The 23,493-nt window shown below is 34.3% G+C and overlaps 1 long non-coding RNA gene across 1 annotated transcript in view; it reads right to left on the bottom strand.

Moving 5' to 3' along the window:
- LOC119189084 overlaps positions 1 to 23,493 on the bottom strand; it is an 86,556-nt gene that overhangs the window by 48,939 nt on the left and 14,124 nt on the right. The window contains exon 2 of the long non-coding RNA XR_005112233.1: positions 4,950 to 5,068. This is a non-coding gene — a long non-coding RNA (uncharacterized LOC119189084). The remainder of the gene's footprint in view (positions 1 to 4,949; positions 5,069 to 23,493) is intronic.

Raw genomic sequence — 23,493 nt, 5'->3', positions numbered from 1 at the left:
CTTTTAAATACATGAGTGTTTTGGCTCTTCCCCAAAAAAGGTTGAGATCCTCCACTTTAAAGCGAGAAATTCTTTTCGCAAATGCATTTTATCGTTTTTATAGCTATCATAACTGCGGGGGTCGATAGTGTTAAACCTAAAGCAAAAGTGGGCGAGCATTCATATATAAGTTTATAAATAATAAAAAGTAATATATGTTTGTTTATATAGAAATTTTAGCGTCTAGTCTAAATTGAATGAGGACATTGAAATAGAGATCTAAATGTTATATTGGCGCCAATGGATGAATATTCCGCGTGGAATAAAACAGAAAAAAATATCTTAAAATAACTTATAACTAAATATATGCAAACATAGAAAATCAAAAGTGCTATAACCAATGTATGCTTCCACAAATATAGGTACATAGTTTGTTGATAAAATAGTACCCAAACTCTTGACTGCATTTAGAAAAGATGAAAGATCTTTTTGAATCAAATATTTGGGCACAATCAATAGAATCGACGCGATTACTAAACCTTTGTTAGAGTTATTCAGTAACCCAGAATCAGGCTGCATCATCAGTTTCGGAAAAACATTCGAACTTTCTTAAAACATAGTAATCGTTATGTCAATAGTGCCCAGTATAAAGGTCGCTTTAGTAATGTCATTGTATAACGTACTATGTACGACTATCACTTAAAGGTCTTGGTTTTGATTTCCGGGTTGGGAAAAGCAATTTTGGATTATATTATAGCCCGCAGACCGGAATTGCGCCCTGTGAAATGTAATAGCCTCGCCTCTTATTACATAACCTCACATAGATGAGTGAATGTATGCTAAACCTGTGCTTACCTCTAAAAAGATTGAAAATCTTGATTCTATTAATACACAGATACACACACATCACGCATTTATTCCCGAAGGGGTATGCAGAGGCGCAACCAGGGAACCCACTTTTCGCCAAAGGTGTTCTGTCTCATTATGTGACTATCACACCGAGAGTAAGCCTATTGCCATACTGGGAACAAATTTCAGACTTGTTGCTGATACTGTGCAGAAAAATCCAAATATCACTTTGCCCGACCTGGGGTCAAACCCAGACCCTCAGAGCGTTGCCGTACCGCGCATGCAGTACAACTACGCCACCGAGGCAGTCAATGCTATTAATGTATGTATATCAAATATAAATGCGTCGGTTATTAAACCAATAAACAAAAAAACTTTTGTGAATCCAAGAGAAGTGTTAGTAAAAGCAATATTGGGCTAAACGTCTGTTGAAAACGTAACAGCTGGTGAGATTAAAGGAGTTGTTAAAAGATTTCCGCGGGATAATTGAAACTTTGAAAGAATCGGGTAAAGTTCGTATTGGGTTGCGTGAGAGATGGCTTGGCATATTAATTCTTTGCATTGTTTTGAAGTTAAATGTAAGGTTTTCGTGCAGATTTTTGGAGGGAGAAAATAATATTGCTCAACTTGAGTATACGACATTGAAAACGGGTATTGTGACCATAACCTAAAATTCGATAAGAAATTATGTTTTTTATTGCCTAGGACTTGTGGATTCGTTTTTTGTAATTTGCGATAACCTAATAATTATTTATTGTTTTTCTAACAAAAGCCTGATGCTCACTGTAGAAAGAAAAGAAGAGTTGGGGATAATAGGGCACATATCACCTGTAACTACTAAATAGTCATCCATTGTCTCACATGGCTAATATTCACCTAAAAAAATTTAAAAATAATACCCCGTTTCTCAATAATAAAAAATGTTTTTCTTTGTTTTTTTTTTGCACAAACAATAAGCTAATACAATAAAGGATACTAGATTCGTATTCATACATTCGTCGATTCGATAAAAATCTCTGAAAAAAACAAAAAGCTTTATTAAAATAACTATATTGAGTGAAGTGGCAATTTTGAGTTGTTTGTATTTCCGTTTATACGTCAAGATAAGCAAATCTATGTAGATAAAGGCAGTAAGATAAAATGTTTTAATTTATTAGCTGCTGAATAGTTTAGTGGGTGATAACATAATATTGGATATTGAAACATTTCGTAACAGAAGTTAAGATTTTGAAAGCTAACTTCAATTTGAAAACCAATTTCCCCTAATAGACGGACTCTGAACTAGGGCATGCATGGGACCTTGACCTTAGCATATCTCGTTTACAATGGCGATCACCAATAAGTTATAAATTTAATCACAATTATTTTGAGTTTTTTTATTGTTTTCGCGAATGATTGAATAAATCAATATACGACTATTATGCTGTTTTTTTTTTTGTACTAAGTTTCACCTATTTAAATTCACGTTATATTTGGATACATTATAAGGAACGTTGCACAAATTTCAATTCCATTGGTTTACGGAGTGTTGGTCTCAATCGCTTCGCACAATACTGGGAAAATGCCAAATAAATCGCAGTGATTTACGCCTAATTTCTAACTCGTGGCACAATGCTTATTACTAAATAATTAGGCGCTCTTGGCCCAAAACACGCAGTTGAATTACCCACAGTATTGAGGTTGGCTAGGACCTGATATATTTGTTTCCTACATATTGTTCAGCATTTCAATCTAGTAAAAAAATGTTATACAATAAAAAAATTGTATTATGGTCGTGTTAAAATTTAACGCAATAAACAGTTTTGATACGAGGATGAGTGAATGGCGAAACCAGCAAGCAGCTCGTCTGATGGTAAACACTGCCATTTTGAATTTCAAAAGCCTGCATGGCGCCAAGCTGTTCTGACCGCCCTATGATATCTGATATTAGATGTTATGTCTTCATAATGATTATTGGTGTCATTGACTAATATGTCCTTCAAAGCTCAATATACTAATGCTCTTCGGTCAAAATTTACAATGCTATCATACTTATTGAGATGACTTTTATATGAGAAACTTATACAGGGTCTTTTTGTCATGAAGATTGTTTGAGACCGCGTGAAGGACATAGGGTACTTTCTATCCTCGGAAAATATATGGCGGGACTTTTGCCCTGGAAAATGCTTCCGCGCGGGTGAAGCCACCAGCAAAATATACCTATGGTACCTACCCGGGCGGACTCTCACATATGAGAGACCTACCACCAATAAACTATAATAATAAGTATGATAATAATCATCTACAAAAACACTTCAACCTGACATAACAGACAGCACCGTAAAATTATTTCCGATCGCATTATTTGTTGAATAGCGTACATTCCACATGTCGTTGACATTCAATGGTACCAATATGTACGATAAGTAGGTAATGATTTCAGTCACATGCGCCGACCGATACGCTCACTCGTTAGCTTGAAATTGTTCATTCACTCGTTATTGGAATACTCGGGTATTATGGAATTTCCAATCTTTCAAGGAAAAGTTTTTTTATGGATGTGTGAGCTGTCGATGTGTTAATGTATGTGTCATTTTTATTGTATATACTCTTTAAAAATATGTATATAAGGTTCATGGAGAAATGAAAGGTTGTAATTAAAATTTGATGAAATATGAGGTTGCAATATTTCGATACTTTTATGATGGAAGTAGTACAAAGCGCTTCTTTTGCCTCAAATCGAATTCATCTTTCATTCACATTATTCATAGAATATTTCAGCCACAGAGCAACAAATATATTTGTTTTTACACAGTTTTTTCTAGCAGGAATATCGTATAATATAATGTTTGAAAATATTGGTGACAAATGCTTAATATTTAAATGTATGACAATTGCCATATAGTGACGTAATTATCCAGGTTAGTTTATAATAGAACGTATATTTTGGTACAAAATGGGTTGTATGGCCATTAATATTTATGAATAGAAATAAATATGAACTGGAATTTTTATTGCTATACACGAGTATGTTTGTTATTCATTATTTTAGTCAAGTATTAATGTTTTGCATAGCGTGTAACGAGGAGTTTCTCATGCGGTCTTTTACTATAAGTATGTTCTACAATTTGAAACTAAGTATAAGTTTGTCAAACGTAATTAATGCGTCGCCTTTTATTAAAGGCTAATAGCGGACTTTGCGCCGCGTTTTTCGTCCCGTGATTTGGTAGGGGTAACTCCACCATATTATTATGAGGTGTACAAAAAATATCTTTATAATATATAATTACTTTAAAAGAAAGGATATGGGCTCGCTGGCTGGACGGCAATGCTATGGTCTCGAGTTAGATCCCCGGGTTGAGCAAAGTGATACTGAGTTTTTGTATTCAGTATTAGCCTGGAGTCTGGAATTTATGCCTGATATGGCAATAGGCTCCCCTATCACATAATAGGGAATACACACGGGGGAAAGTGGGTGCACCAGTTATGCCTCTGCCTACCCCTTCAGGTATAAAAGGCGTAAGTGTGTAGAAACGATACTATTCATATAAGCACAATACTTTCAATGATTACGTCGTTCATTGTAAATTCAAGGTGAGACATCCCCTAGAGAAGAAGTTGAATGCAATGGATGCCTAGGGTTAAAACTAGGCCATTCTACGCCTATCTCGTAGATCTTATCTCGTACTGATTACAGCAAACAATGCACTTTTGTTTGACTGTGATGGGACGGTCAGTGACGGCGATGTCTTTATAGTATCTTTATTTTTTAGCCTTAGAATTTAATACATAGTCTATAGTGACTCAATGAACACCACTCTTATATTTTCGTTTCGGGGGAAGGCAGAGTTGTAACACGCTCACAAAGCATAAGTTATGTAAATCTTTATGTAATTGAGCGCAAACCTATCGCCAATTACGGAGGACAGTTGCATGCTCCGGGTTGATACCGAGAAACACCCAATATCAATTTAACCGACGCGAGGATCAAATTTGGAACCTGAACACGGCAGTCGTACCATGTTAATAACAAAGCCATTGAGATAGTGTAAAACTTGAACGCAATAAATCATTATTCTCTTGGAGAGCTGAATTATATTTTTAAATTTAAAATTAAGTATAAAATACATTCTTCCACTCACCTTAATGGAGAAGCAACTGAAGACTTTGTAACTTAATAAAACTTTTTAATACTTTATACACTGCACTTGTTTAGAGAGAACTTAAATTTTTGTTCGCTTTTATCACTTAAGGCGGGTATCTGGAACAAAGCGGAAAATTATTTCAGGTCAGTAATATGGAGCGAAATGAAATTTTTGGAATATTTGTCGTGTAATCAAGTTGAGGAATTTTGCAATATTGGCTTGAATATTTGATTTTATTTAAGCAAGTTTTGAAGCTGCATATTGATATAATATAGAAAGAATTCAGGATCTAAATTATAGTAAAAATTATTTTGTTTATTACATACAAAGTATTTATTTAAACTATTTCAATTTTTAAATAGCAGAAGGGCATCGCTGTATGGTTGGCATTAGGTTCTTTAATTAATTAGTGTTCGATTTAAATAAGATTTTTTTCTATAAACATTACAAAATGTATCAAGTTTGCTTATTTATTTTATTAATTAAAAATGTAGGAATCTTTTTTTATTTATATTAAAGCACTGTAAAAATCATGTGAGTTTTCGGCCTAATTCATTTGGAATATCATAAGCGGAATATATGCAAATGCTATTATTGCATCGCTAACGTATTGGCGCTAATGGTCGCCGTCATGCATGATGGTTCTATAGAAGCTTAAATTTAATCTCTTAAAGCAATACTGTTACTATTATAGTACCATGTGTTTCGATCTGGGGGTTTCTCTTCATTTCAGTGCATTATAAATGCGCTTTATCTATGTTAATCTACAGAAATCTTATAAAGAAAAAAACGAGTTTGGAGGTTTGTAAGGACTAATCTCAGGGATTTCTGTACTGAATTTGATTCTTTCACTAATAGGAAGCTACATTATTCCTGAGTGCTATAGACTTCTTTTTATCCCGATTTTTTTTCATGCGAGCAGAGCCGCGAGCAAAAGCCAGTATAGTATATAGTAGTAGTAAAGGTAATAATTTAAAACTGTCGGTTGATTTGTTTCATAAATTCAAAACAAATGTTATCGCTTATTTAACCCTTGTAGGGGATACATATTTAAAAACTCTTGTGGTCACTTACGTTATTGTAAAGAACTCTTGTGTACAATTGAATACTTTCAGAGGCACCAGTATAAATTCTGCTTCTGTCAATCAATTAGTCAGTCTTTAAGACCTTTAATAAGCACACAAAACAAAAAAACATACAGCGAAGCCAATGAGTAACCGTAATATTATTGTATCAAATATTCAACCTTAAAAACAATTATTTGAAAAGTAAACCAAATACAAAAATGATTCAATTATTTTCCAACGCAGTTAATTCTAACATCCAGCACACATTCGCTATGTATCAAGGATCAAAATTTTCGCGATCTATCACCATAACGCACATTCTTCGCGCCATTACAGCAAAGATAAAGCGTTTTTAAAAGCCGACCGGCTGTGTAATTTCCATCTCCAAAGCCGTAATGCACTCCATAAATTACTAATTCGTAACAATAAATAGCCGGGCTTACATGAGCTATGTCAGAATTGCACAAAGAGCTTCTATTTCAATACCAGATATCTATAGGCAGACCGGTATTAATACCTAAACGTGATGCGAACACGTAATATAAATATGTTGGATAGAACTGCATTGAACGGGTTCAATATTTATGCTATCATTTCTGTGTAAAAGAGCATTGTTAACACGATATTAAAGCGGCGATAGTCTAGTTGGGTGTGGAACAGACTGCCAAGACGAATGTCCGCAGGTTCAAATCCCATGGGCACACCTCTGACTTTTCTAAAATCATGTGTGTATTTTTTGTGAATTTATTGTTCGCTTTAACGGTGAAAGAAAACATAGTGAGGAAACCTGTACATCTGAGAAGTTCTCTATAGGAATTTCGAAGGTGTGTGAAGTCTACCAATCCGCACTAGGCCAGCGTGGTGTGTGCTCAGCAGTGGGCAAGTATATAATACAGGGCTGATATTATTATTATTATAACAAGATATAGGCTTAGGTGAGACAATTGGAAAAACTGTCTTTGATTGTTGTTTCGTCTACGAAAATTTTTGTTCGACTTAGCTCTTTTTTTTCATCTAAATAGTAAGTATGATAGTAATACAACTGCAGCACAGCGTTTAAGAAGTAGTGCACATAGATGGTACCATTTGATATTACGTTATGTGAATGTACATAATAAATCGCTATCACCTCTGGGGTGGTGAGTGGAACGGTTAAGTTGGTTTCATCAGTGTTATGGCCCAATGTTGAAACTTGGGAATATAGTATTGGTCCCTAATCCTATATTCCAACCAAAACCCAAAGTGGTGCATAAGGGAAGGTTCCGAGGTATCTTGTTGCAAGTAATAGGCATCTAGTGATCACAAAGGCTTTTGCCTAAATGTTTTTCAAAAGGAAAAACTTCACTACTTAATAGCATAAATAAATAAAACTAACCTAAAAAAAACTTACCAAAACGAACCTTTGAAAAACCTCTATTTCCACCACAAATGGTATACTTGAATATAAATTGGACAACATTACTTATCATACAAGACCACCAAAATAGAACTCTTACAATAAAATTGAGCTTGTTAAAACCTAACTTATTTCGCTACGAAATGTACAGAACACGTACAAATACGTGCTGCATGAAATTCTGTGCATTTGAAATTCCCTTTGCCATCTCTTGAGATAGTTCTGAGTCAACCTATTAGACGCTGTACGTAGAAGATGTAAAATTTAACTATTATATTTTCTGTTTAAAGCAATAATTGATATATTTTCAAGCTAAAAAAATATTTTATGTTGGTGATAAAATGGAACATCATTTTAAGCATTAAAGTATTAAGTGTGTTTTAAATTAAATGTAATGTAACCATGCGTCTTATGTTCTTAATTATTACTGAAAATCTAAGAATCATAATAACATTATGTTTGTTTCCTACATTAATTTAGCGCCAATAATATTAATAATTTTACAATCTACATACATATAAGTTCAAAAACCATTTCATTAAAGAAAATGAAACTAAAACGTTAAGAAAATCAAAAGGAAGAAACAAAAACCATAAATCAATTAATTACAGCGGGATTGACTGCGCGGAAAATAAGGAATGAGAAAGTGCACTGTTTGAAGTTAATGTACCTTCGTGATCGAAAAGTTCGAGCACAGGCGATGTATTAGAGAAAACAATTAAACACGCGTTAGTTCTTACATTGATTAAGGTGTATACTCTTCATTTTTCTTTCTTTAATTTTTATTCCTTTAATATTACTTCTATTCCATTAATTATAATTTGGTCAAGATGTATCTACATCTATCTGTTTTGGCATTTTCATTATTAACGCCGAATTTACCAAAAATTGTGACAACCAACACTTTGAGTTATGACGGGTTTCTACTTACGATTCTGTCCTCGTAGAAATCCGTTTCCGGGATATAAATTATAGCCATATATGGAGGACAATTTAGCGTCTTATTATATAAAGAAATTTCAGAATCGTATAGGTTAGTAGTTTTAGATATTCCTGCAAACAAGCTAATAGACTGTACTTCTTAGTAATATTAAAATAGATGTTCTACACAAATTGAAATTAAGATTTTCTGGAAATTAATTGGATAAGGAAGAGTAGACATCCTGTTTAAACTTTGTTGCTTGTTAAATGTGTTATTTTAGAATTTCGATGCGAAAATTTTTAAGCCACTACCTGGCAATAAATCGTATTAGTATTGTGCTATCGTAATACCAAATCAAAATGGTTGAATACAGCAAAATACCAGATTTACCTTTAATTACATACATAATGAGGCCTCGAATTACAGTAACAACAAAGAGGTCTCTTGCGGTTTCACCCAAAACCTTCTAGTAAACATTCACTACAGTCAGCTCACTCTCAATATTCAGAATTATGTTGTGACGCAGTAAAGCTTTTAGTTATCAAGTTATGCATTAGTTCAAACCCGAGCTCTTATCCGATATGTATTTGTATTTCATAGTGGAGATTTATCACTGCATTTCGATGCTCTTGTGACGATACAGAATATACAGGGTTCTGCTACGTTTATATCTTGTACTTCGGTATTTAGATATGACGGTTAAGGATACAATCATTGTACGCTAATGTGTTGCGATACGAAACAGGTGTTGGTTTGGTATTACAGTACTTCCTGGTGATGTCACGATTGTATTTTAGATTTTGCGAATGTAGTTCGTGTGAATGTTGGAAGTTGATGTAATGGGTTTTAAAGAAGTTTTTGTACGGATTTTCCAGATTCGAGAAGCAATTTGCTTGTTCTGTTAAACAAAGAACAACTCATTAATCTATTCGTTAAAAATATGCGGTAATATTTTGAATATTTTGACTGCCTCGGTGGCGTAGTTATATTGCATGTCCGGTACAATAGCGCTCTGAGGTCCTGGGTTCGAATCCCGGGTCGGGCAAAGTGATATTTGGGTTTTTCTGCTCAGTATCAGCCCGGAGTCTGGAATTTGTGCCCGATATGGCGATAGGCTCGCCCCCCTGTCACATCATGGGACGGAACATACTTGGCGAAAAGTGGGTGCCCTAGTTGCGCCTCTGTATACCCCTTCGGGGATAAATGCGTGATGTTATGTATGTATGTTATGTATATTTTGAATATTGTTCTATGATTTTTTGTTTCGTTGAAATTTATTTTCTCAGAGTTATTTTTCATTAAACAATATTCCGACAATATTTATCACTTATAAGTTATGCAAGCTTTTATGTTATGACCTATTTATATTTTTTATCGTTTGAGTGATTCTTTATAATTTTGTTATAATGTATTATTTAGCCCCAAGACAAGACAAACGACTTTAACTTCCCAATTCTTGTCAAAAACCATCTTGACTTAATTGAAAATATAATGAAACGTTGTCCTTTAATCCGTTACGCCTAAAATCCCATTAAAACTTTTGTAAAGCCTTATCCTTACTAACTTTGTGTAGTTGTAATAGGGTTGTCATTTAGCCAAGACACGGGGAAAAATAAATGATTTACGATAAGATAGCCAGCTCTAATATAAAATAAGATATAGTGTCTTTTAACATAGTTGCTTACTAAAACTTAAGCATCACTCGGATCCTTTAAGTACAAATCGATAGAATCAAAGTTAATATTATCTTAAACACCAGTTTCCGACCTGATAACCCTAGTAAAGCATGCCGGTTTAATGGAAACTAAAGTCGTGGCCCCGGTTCCCTGCGGGACAATAAGTTTGATAAATTGTCCCGCACGGTAGTCGCTCAGTAGCGCAATCAAGTATGATTACCTGCCTGACAATTATTATCGCTCTCTCCCGGTGGACTGGAACCCTTGGTTGAATTGTGATGGTAAAGAAATCCGGCATGTATTTCAGATAGGTATTGAGTAACATATGTAATCACTTTTATAACATTTAACATGAGTCGCGTTTTTGATTGGCAATTGATTTTGAATAACTATATAAAATTGGCATTTCGATTTAATTTTGAATCTATAATTCTATGTAAAATTTAATTTGTTTGTTTTTCTACCTAATAGATAAAATAAATTTTTAAATAATTCTAGCTATATAAAAAAAAAATAACTACAATGCCTCTAAGGGTTTAACATAATCTTATTAGTTATTGTAAAAGCTGAATGTATATATTTTGTTATTCTCTTTTTGTTTCAAAAGGTATATTCTTTTAAATATTTTTAAAACACAACAATATCTTAAAAGATTTAACTTCTTACATAATGCACGCATATAAAAATAACTAACTAACAAATATAATAAACTTATAAAAAATATTTTCGACGAAACAAAATTGGCCTTCTCGAAAAGATGTGGACAAAAATTGAATACGCATTAATGGTATTGAAAATGATCATTACACGAACGTGCACGGTCGCCAGAGGCGTTTCAATTAAACCTTTACACAATGTGAATTTCGTATTGATAGCACTTTGTAAACGTTTCACCCGAAGCGTTATAGGAATTCAATAAACATTCAACTATTTACGAATTCGTACCACGAAAGTAGATAAACAAAGATAGAATGGTGGTGTGCATACGGTTATAATCTCTTACACTTACACGCAATAAACGGTACGACCGTTGTTTATTTTTTCCCGAAAAAATTTACCGAATGATATATTATGCACCCACTCTCGTACATAACTCAAAATGTTGGTGTGTATAGTTGCATGGTGAAATAAAACAGTGCGTGATTGTAAATAACGTGTGTAAAACAAACGTCATAATTATGTTATTGTCTTTTACTGTACGAGTAAACATGCGAAGCGTAAAGAAAAGCAGAACGGTGGGTTCGCGCTAAATAAAACATATTTCGTGAATTTTATTGTGTGAATCAATGTTACTTTGTATTGAGTCAACAATATAAGGTCCTCGCTATTATTCTTCGTCGTTCTTCGTTTTGATACTATGTTAAAAACAAATTTTTGCTAGTCTTATATGACATAAAAATGAAATCTAGAAAATCATACCTTTTTTTTGTAAAGCCAATATTAATCAATAACTTATTCGGTTTTTTAACTTACGACCCTAACAAGCTAACTTTAGAACATAAAGTTCCTAATTTGTAAATTCAAGAAAGAACAGAACGCGACCATTAGTTCCTTGGCGTGAACAAGACAAAAAATATTTATTTTCTAACACAAGTTTGTCGGATCGGAACTTACGAATTTTTCGCTCCCGGCGAAAATTAGTTCCAATTAACAATTGGAATAAACACCCAACCGATTCCTAATTGTAGCTTCGAGAGCCATTTGAATATTCTAGTAGGCTTACTTCGGGGTTAATTAAATTAGAGGACACGAGATGCAACTCTTGTTAATTGCCCACAACAAAGGAGCGTTTCCTGACACTTTGCAAAGTCTTTTTGTTCGCAAATGTTCAATGTATAATTTAGAAAGGCAAAGGTCAATTCTAGATCTCGTCTGTATCTAAAGTTAGTGTTGGAAACTAAACGTATTAGAATGGAATTTACATTCGATATATTTTTATCGTCCTTGAGATAAACCTTGACAAAAAGAAAACTATTTTTCTTTTGTACCTTTGAAACTATAACTGCGACTCGAAAATAACACTAATTATTCCTCCGGAACTAAGGCTTTTTTTCTCGGAAACATATTTATACGTGGGCAGATTGGTATATTAGTTTTAGTATTACACAAATTATACTAATAACTACGATGTAAAATTTAACTTCTATTTCCTTGCAAGTTTAGGCTAAACCTAGCTGAAAATAGTATCCAATATACTGAACGGAACCTCAAACTCCAAATAACAAACCTCACTATAACTTTCGGACACATTCCTGACACTCAAAGTACCGTTAAAGTGTTTCAACAACCCTAAAACACGCGAAAGTTTATTTGATAGACATTTCCAAATCATTACACCATCGAACGGTTATCGGCAGCGGGACTCGGCAACTGACGTGACACGCACTCTGATACCATGTGACGTGTCTTTTGATGGAATAAGCAAAGTCATTACCTCCTTTTGTTCTGTTAGATCAGTGATTCTTACCTTTAATGATAAGGGAAAATTTAACTTTTGTGTTTGCTGTGGACCACAGATGTTTGGACAGGAGTGAAATGAACTGTTAGATAAATGATTCTAGTTTTATAAATTCAATCTTCGTTGGGGCATCTTGTCATAATTTTATAATATTATATCATTTATTTCTGGCGTCAAGTAGCAGTGAGCAAGGAGTTGTTAGTTTGAAAATGATCATATTATTGTCATTTAATTACTGGCTAATACATCGAGATGAAGAGGGAAGTGAACATGAAACATGAACACCATAATCACGTAAGTTTATATTTCAGCAACGGGTAGTGTTTTTTCCTATTTATTGACGGTAATAATATGGTTATAAAAATATATTAGTACCAAATTGAAATTGTTCCTTTATTAGAGGGTTTTAAAATTATATTGTTGAATGATTATTGACAACGTGATTCGTGACACGGAGTCGGTGAAACGCTTCGTGACGTGACAGTCGATCGAGCGAGATGAGCATAACAATCCATCCTATTGTTCTGTTTGATTTGTTGAATGTACGATAGGGGTGACTGTTATAACTTATTAACATTAAAAACATTCAGTGAAGAACGGAGGGTTTGATTCCTAGGATAGATTATTGATGTTTGTGTTTTACGATATATTTAGGACGATAATTGGTTGGCAAGCCCCAATTTGGTAATCAAACCTCAGCCTACCTTTTAAAGGATGAAAGCCTGTGAACGTATATACGCCCGAGAAGCAGAAAAACCATGGGTATACAACTATCTCAGTTTAGCAAGGAATTGTTGATAAAAATAAACACTTTTACGTAACATTGATTATGTTCATAAAAAAGTATTCAGAATGTGGGACTCTTTGATACTTACAAAACATCAAAATATGTTATGTCCCATTTAAAGAAAGTTCCAAATTGTTACACTATTATCCTGCTATCGGTTACGGTTATCGGTTGCGTGACCCGCCTTATCATGTCACGAAATCAATGGTTCTGCGATCCCTTCTGCGTAGTCTGTGGCAAATGTTTCTCTTAAATTAAAATTTGGAATCAAACATACTTTTTATAGTCTGAAATCTTTATATTTTCTAATATCCGACATTACTTCAGACCATTAACCTTGTTGGGATAAGGCGGTGAAAGCAAACGTCTGTACTCTATGACAACTGTTTATTGAATGACAATTTAGCTGTCACTCGACAGTTTTTATACTTTTCTGGGGAATGAAATATCAATCCTGTTGAGGGTGTTTTTGTATCTACCTTGAACAAACCTCGCGAGAGTGCAGTGCCAATCATTTTTAAAATAATATCATCTATTTTAAGCACTGAAATATTACTTTAATACATGTTACTAGAGACGAAAATTGGTTTAATTTTTTTTATACTGATCACAAGTCGTTACAAATTAAATGCATAATATATAGGTACTTCCAAATTATTACAACGTTGAATGGTTGTCGATAGCGTGACATGGCAACTCGTCGGCCGAGATGAACACGCCATTGCGTCGTCCTATTGTTTGTCTATTTGATTTGTTTAATAGTTGAATGAGTTGATTGGCTTTGTGTCACGCTTACTTATTTATGTCAATACTCATATTAATAGCATAATATACTTGTAAATTTTATTACATTTTCTATACGTACGTAGTACGTGTGCTTATGTATTATGGAAATGATATTTGCACTGTATTTTATTATTACTTTATTTTTATTAATATATTTGGATAAAGAATTGGTCCAAATTTTTGACATTAAAAAAATATGTAATACGAATATATTGTCAGTGTCGTTGACGCGAGGCAGATGTGTCAAAGTTACCTTAGGTCTACCTAAAGGTGTAGGCGCGAACCGTCGGGTGACGAGCATTGGGTAGCTCGTCGCCCGAAACACCCCAACGGCCCGTGTGTACGGCGCGTAGTGTTCCACGCGCGCCTCGAAGAGCAGTGTCAGTGTAATTTGCGGGGCCCTTTAGGGCCGGTGCTTGCCTAGGTCTCAATGCAACCGGATCTTGGACCTAGGCACATAGGCAAAGGATGGGAACACCGTAGGTTTTTAGTCAGTAAAAGTCTGACACGCCCTCCCGCCCATCCCAAGGCGGGAGATAGTCAACTGATGATTTATCTACGTAAAAAAAAAAAAAAAAAAAGGTCTACCTAAAGGTACTTTAACGTAAAGAAAATACCTACCCATATCGATTGTCTATGGACTGGAGATAAAGGATGAAAAAGAGCAGACGTTTTTAATTAAAATTTAAATTAGATGCCCACATCAGGACTTTCCTTTAAAAGGAGAAGCTTAATCTCGGTATAGTTAGAAGGGGGGACAAATTCTATTTCCATATGAATATGTTTACTACTATCAAAACTAGTTTCTAAAACATGTGTGTTGTGTCTGGATTACGCAATTATAATGTAGAACAAATTTTACGAAATATTTTAGACATTTGTTGTTAATTTTCAGTAATTTATCGATACTGTTCCATGCAAGAGTAGGGCTGGGTAGAGATCGCTGATCTGTTGTTGTAGAAATTTTGCTTATCGATAGACCATATAACATACAAGATATTTTAATTCCAAAAATGGCTTTTTACTTGTGGTAGGATAGCAACTACTATACACAAAGTATAAAAGCCACCTTATGACCCACGAACTGTTTCGCATTTTGGGAACAGACTGCATGTGCATGCCAACAGGCTGGCATAATTATGTCAACTGGCAAGGATTTTACTTTACTTACTAGGTACTAGTTGCTTACTTTGCCAATTCGAAAAAAGGCACATTTACAATTTTATTGTAGGATAGCCTTTGCACACACGCTGAGCAGGAGCAACACCTAGTACGATAATATTTTAGAAAGAATATCCGATAATAAAAATAAATATTTATGTTAACCACAGGATAATGGTAAAACAAGTAATAAAATTGTACGTAAACGCTCCTAATATATTATTGCTATATGTGAAAATTCAATTTTTTCGAACACAATCCCATATAAATAAGAAACGGGAAAAGGTCATGTCCTTTTCCGCAATCTGGCTCCTAAACGTGATGAATTGCCAAACTATCGACTTAAGAAATATACGGTAATAAGATGGGACGTTTTCTGAGGACACAATTCGTGAGTTTAGAATTGATGGCTTTCGTATTTCTCTGTAGTATATTTGTATTTGGATATGTTAAAAGTAAAATCCGTTTAACAGAGTTGGATGAAAATTTGTACACAGAGTAAAGCAGCGATAGCCAAGTTGGGTGTGGAACGGATTGCCGTGACAAATGTCCGCAGATTCAAATCCCAAGAGTACACACTTCTGAGATTTCTAAAAATAATATGTGCATTCTTTGTGAATTATCGCTTGCTTTAATAGTGAAGCAAAACACCGCGAGGAAACCGACATACCTGAGAAGGTTTCTATAGAAATTTTGAGGCTGTGTAAAGTGTACCAATCCGCACTAAGCCAGTGTTGTGGACTAAGGCCTTATCCCTGTCTACTGACAGTATTGTACAAGAGATCCATGCCCAGCAGTGGGACAATATAGAATACAGGCCTGTTATTACTATAATAGTATTATTATAGTACATAGATAAACCATGTCTAGGAATCACCACAGATTTACTACTAGCTCCAAAATCAGGGGACTTAATTTGTATCGTTTAAAACTTGTGGGAAATAAATATATTATTTTGTCTGAAACTTAAATATTTTGCCGCGAAAATCATCTTATACTTTTTAAACATCATTAAAATATGTGACAAATAGTAATTTAATATTTGTAAAGTTACTAACCTTAATGAAGACAAAAACTCCATTAGAAGTCGTTTTATTCCGTTTCTTAGCAACAATATCAGACATGTCGTGCAAAGAGAATCGCTAGTGTAGAGCTCGTTTCGCCTCGCCATCTAACATTCATTCTTGAGACATGGAATTTGTTTTATCCCCTTGCAAATGGTTTTCCTTGTACATAAAAACTAAAGTTCTTACTCTCGGGCGACAATCTGTTTCATTATTAAACTACTGGCTGTTCACGGTCGCGTGAAAGTGCGTTTTGCGTCTGTTTTCGTTTTATTATTTATTTCTATATAATAATGTTTAATTTTCTGATAGAGAAAATTTAGGTTGTTTGAGATATCGACCTTCGATGGATGGTAATCTGTGACCTGCACTCACAGCTCCGCTCGTGTTCTTGTGTACCTAGCAGTCGCGAAGCGTCCATACAACCCGATTCCTACCGGCTTCCCTTTTAGGATTATTGCCGTTTATCTTAGTTCTTGTTTTATGTTAAAATGGACGCAATATGTTAACTAAAGCAATTTTATTTGCATCGGGTTACCTTTTCAAAATTTCGTCCTTCACCACTGGTACCTACAGTAGTAAATGGTTATAGGGTGCTAATTGTCATTCAGGATCACTATCACTATATCGTTGTTTGATTTGGCTTGTTATTTTGGAAATAAGACACAGCGCTCACCAAAGTACGTTGTGTAAGAGTACGTTATTTCAACTTTATAGGTAGTACCTAATGCACGATCGAGGTGGCAGCACTTGTCGCTGCTAAAGTGCGATCAGATTTTATTATAAATACCTAGTCTTGCCATAAATATTGTAATAAAGAAAAAAGAAAATTGTTAACTGCAAATAACATTTATTACTTTTACAGTGTGTCAGTTTAATACATAAATATAAAACAATTAAAAATATAAAAAGCTTATTCGAAGTGGTCTCCATTGGCTGCAATACAGTCCTTTAAACGATGAGGCCAGTTATCAATAGAAGCACGCACTCTTTCCATGGGAAAATTCTTCACTGCCAATCGTATAGATTGTTTTAGGGACTCCAAATTATCATGGCGTTTAGAGCAAGCTGTACTCTCTAAAACTGACCACAAATCATAATCCAGCGGATTAAGATCGGGACTAGACGACGGCCAGTCTTCAGCTCTGATGAAGTCCGAAACGTTCGATTCCAACCAAGACTGCGTGGACCGAGCTTTATGACCCGGCGCCGAGTCTTGCTGGAAGGACCATACTTGGTTATTGAACATGGTGATGTTAAGGGGCTTAACTACCTTCTCAAGAATGGTATCTTGATACACTTGTGCCGATGTTTTGATACCTTTTTCACAAAAATATGGCTCAGTCACTCCTTCATAGCTAACACCCCACCAAACCATCACTGAAGTCGGATAATGTCCACGTTGCACTCTGTCGACTAATTGGGAAGCTTCCTTAGAGCTTTGAGCATAAATACGGTCATTTTGTTTGTTAAAATGTTGCTCAATTGTAAAAATTTTCTCATCCGTAAACAAAATTTTTCTGTGACCTCCCTTTGCGTACCGCTTCAGTAGTTGTTTCGATTTTACCACCCTATTCTTCTTTAAATTATCAGTTAAGAAATGGCCAGTGCGTCTCTTATAGGCTGCAAGTCCTAAGTCATCTTTTAAAATACGCGACATGGTTCTAGGTGCTATCTTCATTTCCCGAGATAAAATCTTTTGCTTTCGGACAGGATTTCTTCGAATTCTTTCCCTTACTGCTTTGACCACCTTTTTCGTACGAACACTACGTGGACGGCCAGATCTTTTCTGTCACAAACAGAGGAGGTCTCATTGTACCTATTAATAGCCCGGTACACAAACATTTTACTAATACCAAGTGTATGGAGAGTTTTAAAAATTGCATTTGGCTCCATACCTACTTTGTGTAATGCTATCACAGCGATTCGGTTCTCTTTATCACCCCACACCATTTTAATATCGCAAAATATTTTACAATGTATTGGCGCCAAAATGAGAAAACACAATGAACAATCGTATAAAAATGACAGATTCGAAATTCAAATGTAATATTTTTTTATAATTAAGTGTAACAGTATTTATGGCCAGACTAAGTATAACCTTAACCGTATAATTGTGTTAGAAATATTGGAATTAAATAAAAGTACAGAATAGACGATTTCATTATTTGTATTTAAGTATAAATTGATTTAGTTACGTAAAACATTCGATACAATTGTTCAACAAATATTTTTTTTAACGAATGTTCTTTGGAATAAAATGTTATTTATAAATGAAATAGACGAATCATTTGTATAAGGATGCATTTGTAAATATTTAATGTCGTAGAATACACTTAAACATTTTTTTTATATTTAGCTAATGGTCGCAGCGAAACGTTTTGTTATTAAGCTCCTATTTCTAAGGAATTATCAGTGGTAAGCCGGTAGGAATCGGGTCCTTCCATACAATATGGCTACATATGGCTTCCCGTTTAGGTTTATGTACGTTTGTTATAGTTTTTGTTTTTTCTTAAATTAGCCGAGATGTGCTAACTAAGGCAATTTATATTCCTCAGCTTGCCTTTTTAAATATTTCACCCTTTCCCATTGGTAATTATCTTTTTTACGATAAAAAACAATTTCAAGTTTGGTGATGTTCCGGATCATTAAGACAATCATTTGCACATACAATATAGAGTTTAGTCGAGGGACACACACGATTTGTTTGAATGAATGATTACAATATACGCAAAAAATATTGATAAGTGACATAGTTTACGTCAAAAAAAAAACGTAAAATGGTTCCCAAGTATGGGTTACCTCGTGCTATGGGTTAACTTGTTTCAAGTGTTTATATCAGTGAAAACCTATAAATGGCTTTCTAATTTTATTTCATTTCACCTATTTAAGTTATTGTAGCTGTTGGTTTTCGTAATAAAAAAAACAGTACCTCTTATTAGTATGACTATTGAATATGATCCCTAAACATGATTGGTTTTCCCTTCATATTTTAAATCTGGCTGAGGGAGTTAGAAATAACTAGGAGCTAAAATTCCCGTAAAAATAGCATACTTTATATTACTTCGAATAAGAATCAAACACTGCATACCCTCTTTAAACAGATCCCTCGAATAATGATGTAAATTGTAGAAGTTTATCTTTTCAAAACACATACTTGAGTTTTTTGAGTTTAGATATTGGACCATACAAGTCGATAAATACGCAAAGACGAAAAATTTAATTTTATTTAATAGAGGAAATCTGCGATATTTAATAATATAGTAACGTTTGCTATTACTATATTAAATCGTTGATTCATATCTAACATCGTTTGAAGCAACAAGATAAACATAATCATAATATTATCTTTAGTATTATGTTTTAGTAAGTACGTATTGAAAAGATGGAATGAATTACCAACTGTGTAATTTTTTCATTCATTTAAATTTTTCAATGATTCCATTCATTGAATGTACGAAATATAAATAGCCTTGATGTAAACATTTTTATTTCCAATATGTTAATTAAAACTACATTCCGTGCAGTTTATGAGAAGTAATGTGTTTCCGTGACGATGAAATCTGTGAATTACATAAATGCTAAATAAATATTTTTATTATTTGGATCCGTTTTGCTAATAAATTTGTGTACAAAAGTAATTTATTTTCGTATATTAGTATAAAAAGTATTTTATATTAAATAAATCTTTAGAACTTCCGTAACTAAAATACAAGAAAGCGATATACTAAAAAATATTTTCTTAAAAAAGGTCGGTGTTGGTGTAGCGAAAGCGGGCAAAGTGATAATGGGTTTTGATGTTTAGTACCAGCGCGAAGTCTGGAAATGTAAATACTTATAGTATATAATAAATAGTAGCAAATAGTAGTAGTGGTAAATAGCAAAATGCCCCTTACTACATGGGACCTAATATAGTGAAATGTGGGTGAGATACACCTATGCATACCCTTAAAAACTGATAAAAGTGTGATGCTATATACGTATGATAAAGAAAAGCCGTTTGTCCTGGGCCTGATCTCTCTCCGGTCATATCGGATTGCCGTCTCACCGGACTATGAGGGTGAAGGAACAGAGAGGGCACTTGACTATTGGGCACACACTAGTGCACTATAATATCTCCTGCGTCCTTGACTGATCTCCGTTGAGATTTGCTGCCGTAGCCGAAATTCGGTTAGGAAGAATCAATCACTGTATGAAAAAGAGGAAGTGTTTGCAACTCGCTTTACTTTTTGTAAATTATCGCCTCCGCCCATAGACAGCCATAGGCGACGGTTGGATAAAGGGGGTAGGACTAATTCAACTGATACATACCAATATTTTATGCAATTTCTAATCATGTACATCGCACAGACGAACATTCATTAAATACATGTTCCATTTCTGGAATATAATCTAGAACCACGCAGCCCACTACTCAAAGATACCGTGACTACGCTCTAAACCATTGAGCCATTAACAGAAGCAAACCTAGATTTAATGATTTCTTATGTTTGCGCGAATGTTAGACATTGAAATAAAACTCATTTACGGATTTTATCGCGGTTTTTTATATTATAATTTCCTTCCGATGTTTCAAAACCATAATCCGTAATATAGTTTTATTTCAAAATCTCCAACAGCATAACTTATAGTATAAGTTTATTTATATTTATGAAGAATGTATGTTTTATATAATATATGTATTAATATTATTTTCATACTTACACCCACATTGTTTCATCTCTGCATCATCCAAAGGTTGACCGGTTTTTTTTTTCTATCCAAATGTTTCGACTTGGGGTTTTATTTATTATCGAGTTATTGGGAAACAGTGTCACTAATTGTGTTTATACCCATGATTAGTCAGTGGTGGCGGGGGGAGGGGGGGGGGGGGGCTATTTGATACGACTGTCACCCATCTAGGTTAACTGTTAGAATTTTTTCTATTTATTTATTTATACATATATTATAACACCATAACAGTTGATACTAATGCGATGTTATACAGATTTAATTTTAACAATTTATTTCAATACATCTATGAGCCATTTCAGTGAATTCTAAAATGCCCCAGGCATTAAGTCCACCTGTATATATCTACTGTATACAAAGTTTCAATAAATAACTGCTAAGTCGTAAAAAGAAATAACAAAGGTTAAAGTTAGATGTTATTCGGTTTCTATCTGCGAGTTTGGATGCGGTACTTCCAATTAACGTAACAAATCGGAAAATCTCTTTGTTACTAAGATAAATTAAATAGAAAATATTGATGCAATTGGTTCTTTCTAGATGTTTTATTTGTGGAATATTGGCTTCATTTTATACCGATATTTTATTTTTTATGTTTGTTACTGATATTATAAATACATAGATTTGTAAAAATGTTTGGATGCTTGTTAGAAGTAAACGCAAAACTGATACAGCTGATCAAATTTGGATGAAATTTATCGCACGGTTAGACCATATCCTACATTCACATATAGCCAAATTTTTATTCCCTTAATTTGTCCCTATAGGAAACAATGCGATTTTTAATGTCATTTTTAAACAGATGGGGCGAGCGTCATCTGTGGCACTATAAATCGCTATAGAGCTTCAGAGAATTTTATATCGGGAAAGGATTTCCATGTGGGCGAAGCTACGAGCAATACTTAGGAAAAAAATGAAGTTTGTAGGAATATCTGCAATTATGAAACCGCAAATTTTTTGGTAACGGAAAACCTACGCTCATTTTAATTTTATGTAATTTATTTATACCATTTATACCAGTGTGAAACGGTCATTAACAGCAACCAGCAGTGAGGTCCAAAGTTATTCTAATATCTTTAATAGCCTTATAATACGGGTCAATAAGATTAAAGGAAAACGAATTATATAAAATAAATGTAATAAGGAATTTAACGTACTTTGATAAGAAATAATAGTTTTAATAATTTAGAATAAGCAAAGAGGTGTTTTAATTAAATATTTATAGCTGTAAATCATATAATCCTCCACTTACCCACATATCAACAAATCAAGCCCACTAAATCGATTACACGCGATATCTTCACAATCAGATAACATTGAAGTTAACCGATGTAGAAAAATATTCAACATTCTCATGGCACAATAGATCAGGGGTCCCGTGAAGCCCATCTCAACGAGGCAAATGGGGTAGAAATCGCTAGACCTCGCGTCGGATTTCCTCATTCAACAACTTTTATTGAATTTTTCGATGCGAAATATTCCACCTTTCAAATGTTTAGTGACCTTTTAATTTTGCGGATACCTCGACGGATTTTAGGTCGCATCACGTGCCCGGATTTACGTGTGATAGGTGTCTATTTTTGGTGATAAATTGGACAATATTGTGTTGATTAGTATTCAGACTTGAATCTGATAGCCTTCGAAAGGCTTAAGTATCGCGTCGAATTATTTCGAACTAGTATAACCGCAACCGTCTAGTATAAGATGAGGCTTAAGCTCAACAGGGCACGATAATAAAGACTAATCCTAGGCTTTCAAGAACTAGTCCCTATGTTATTGACATAACTAACAAAGGCCTAAGTGTAGACTTAGCAGGGTATGTTGTATAACCTATATAATATATGCTTCCTTCGAGGCAATTCTTGTGCGCTTAGTCTTCACACCGAATGCATGCCCATGTACGGGGGGACATTGGTCGCGGGCCCAAGCACACAGTCCAGTGTGCATATGTCATGGTCGTAACTACACATTGAGGCCTATAAGGGCTCGCGAACATTTCCCGATCTTCTACCCTCTTCCAATCCTAAGAGAGTTCCTTTTCCTTTCCCAACACTTCCCTTCCACAGATATTCCCGCCCAACTTTCTTCCAGACCCAGTCACTGATTGGCGGGATTTCAGTATACCATTCGCAGTCTTATCTCGGAATTCATTGCAGAGTCCGATACCAGAAAAAAACCTACATACATGCGTACAAAAGTATCATAAACTTACTTTTGAACTTACGTCCTTATAGAATATAGTAGAAGATGAAAAATATGTCAAACGTAAGTCGACTTCGCAGAGTTTCATAGTAAAAGAACGTTGTTAGTCGATTTGATACGAGAATCGCTCACAATCGTCGCCAAAACGTCTGTTCCGCTTCTCCATAAAAATGTAATAATCTTTTATTTGACTAAGTGCACAAAACTTCCCGCTGAAATAGGTCATGTGAATCGAATTTTGAAATAGACTATGCATTAGAGATTACTATCCTTTGCCAATAAAGTTGCGATGTA

Source organism: Manduca sexta, chromosome 12 (genome assembly GCF_014839805.1).
Source record: "Manduca sexta isolate Smith_Timp_Sample1 chromosome 12, JHU_Msex_v1.0, whole genome shotgun sequence".
NCBI lineage: Eukaryota > Metazoa > Arthropoda > Insecta > Lepidoptera > Sphingidae > Manduca > Manduca sexta.
Note: the sequence above shows the minus strand (reverse complement) of the source record. Positions and strands in the feature narration are given on the sequence as shown.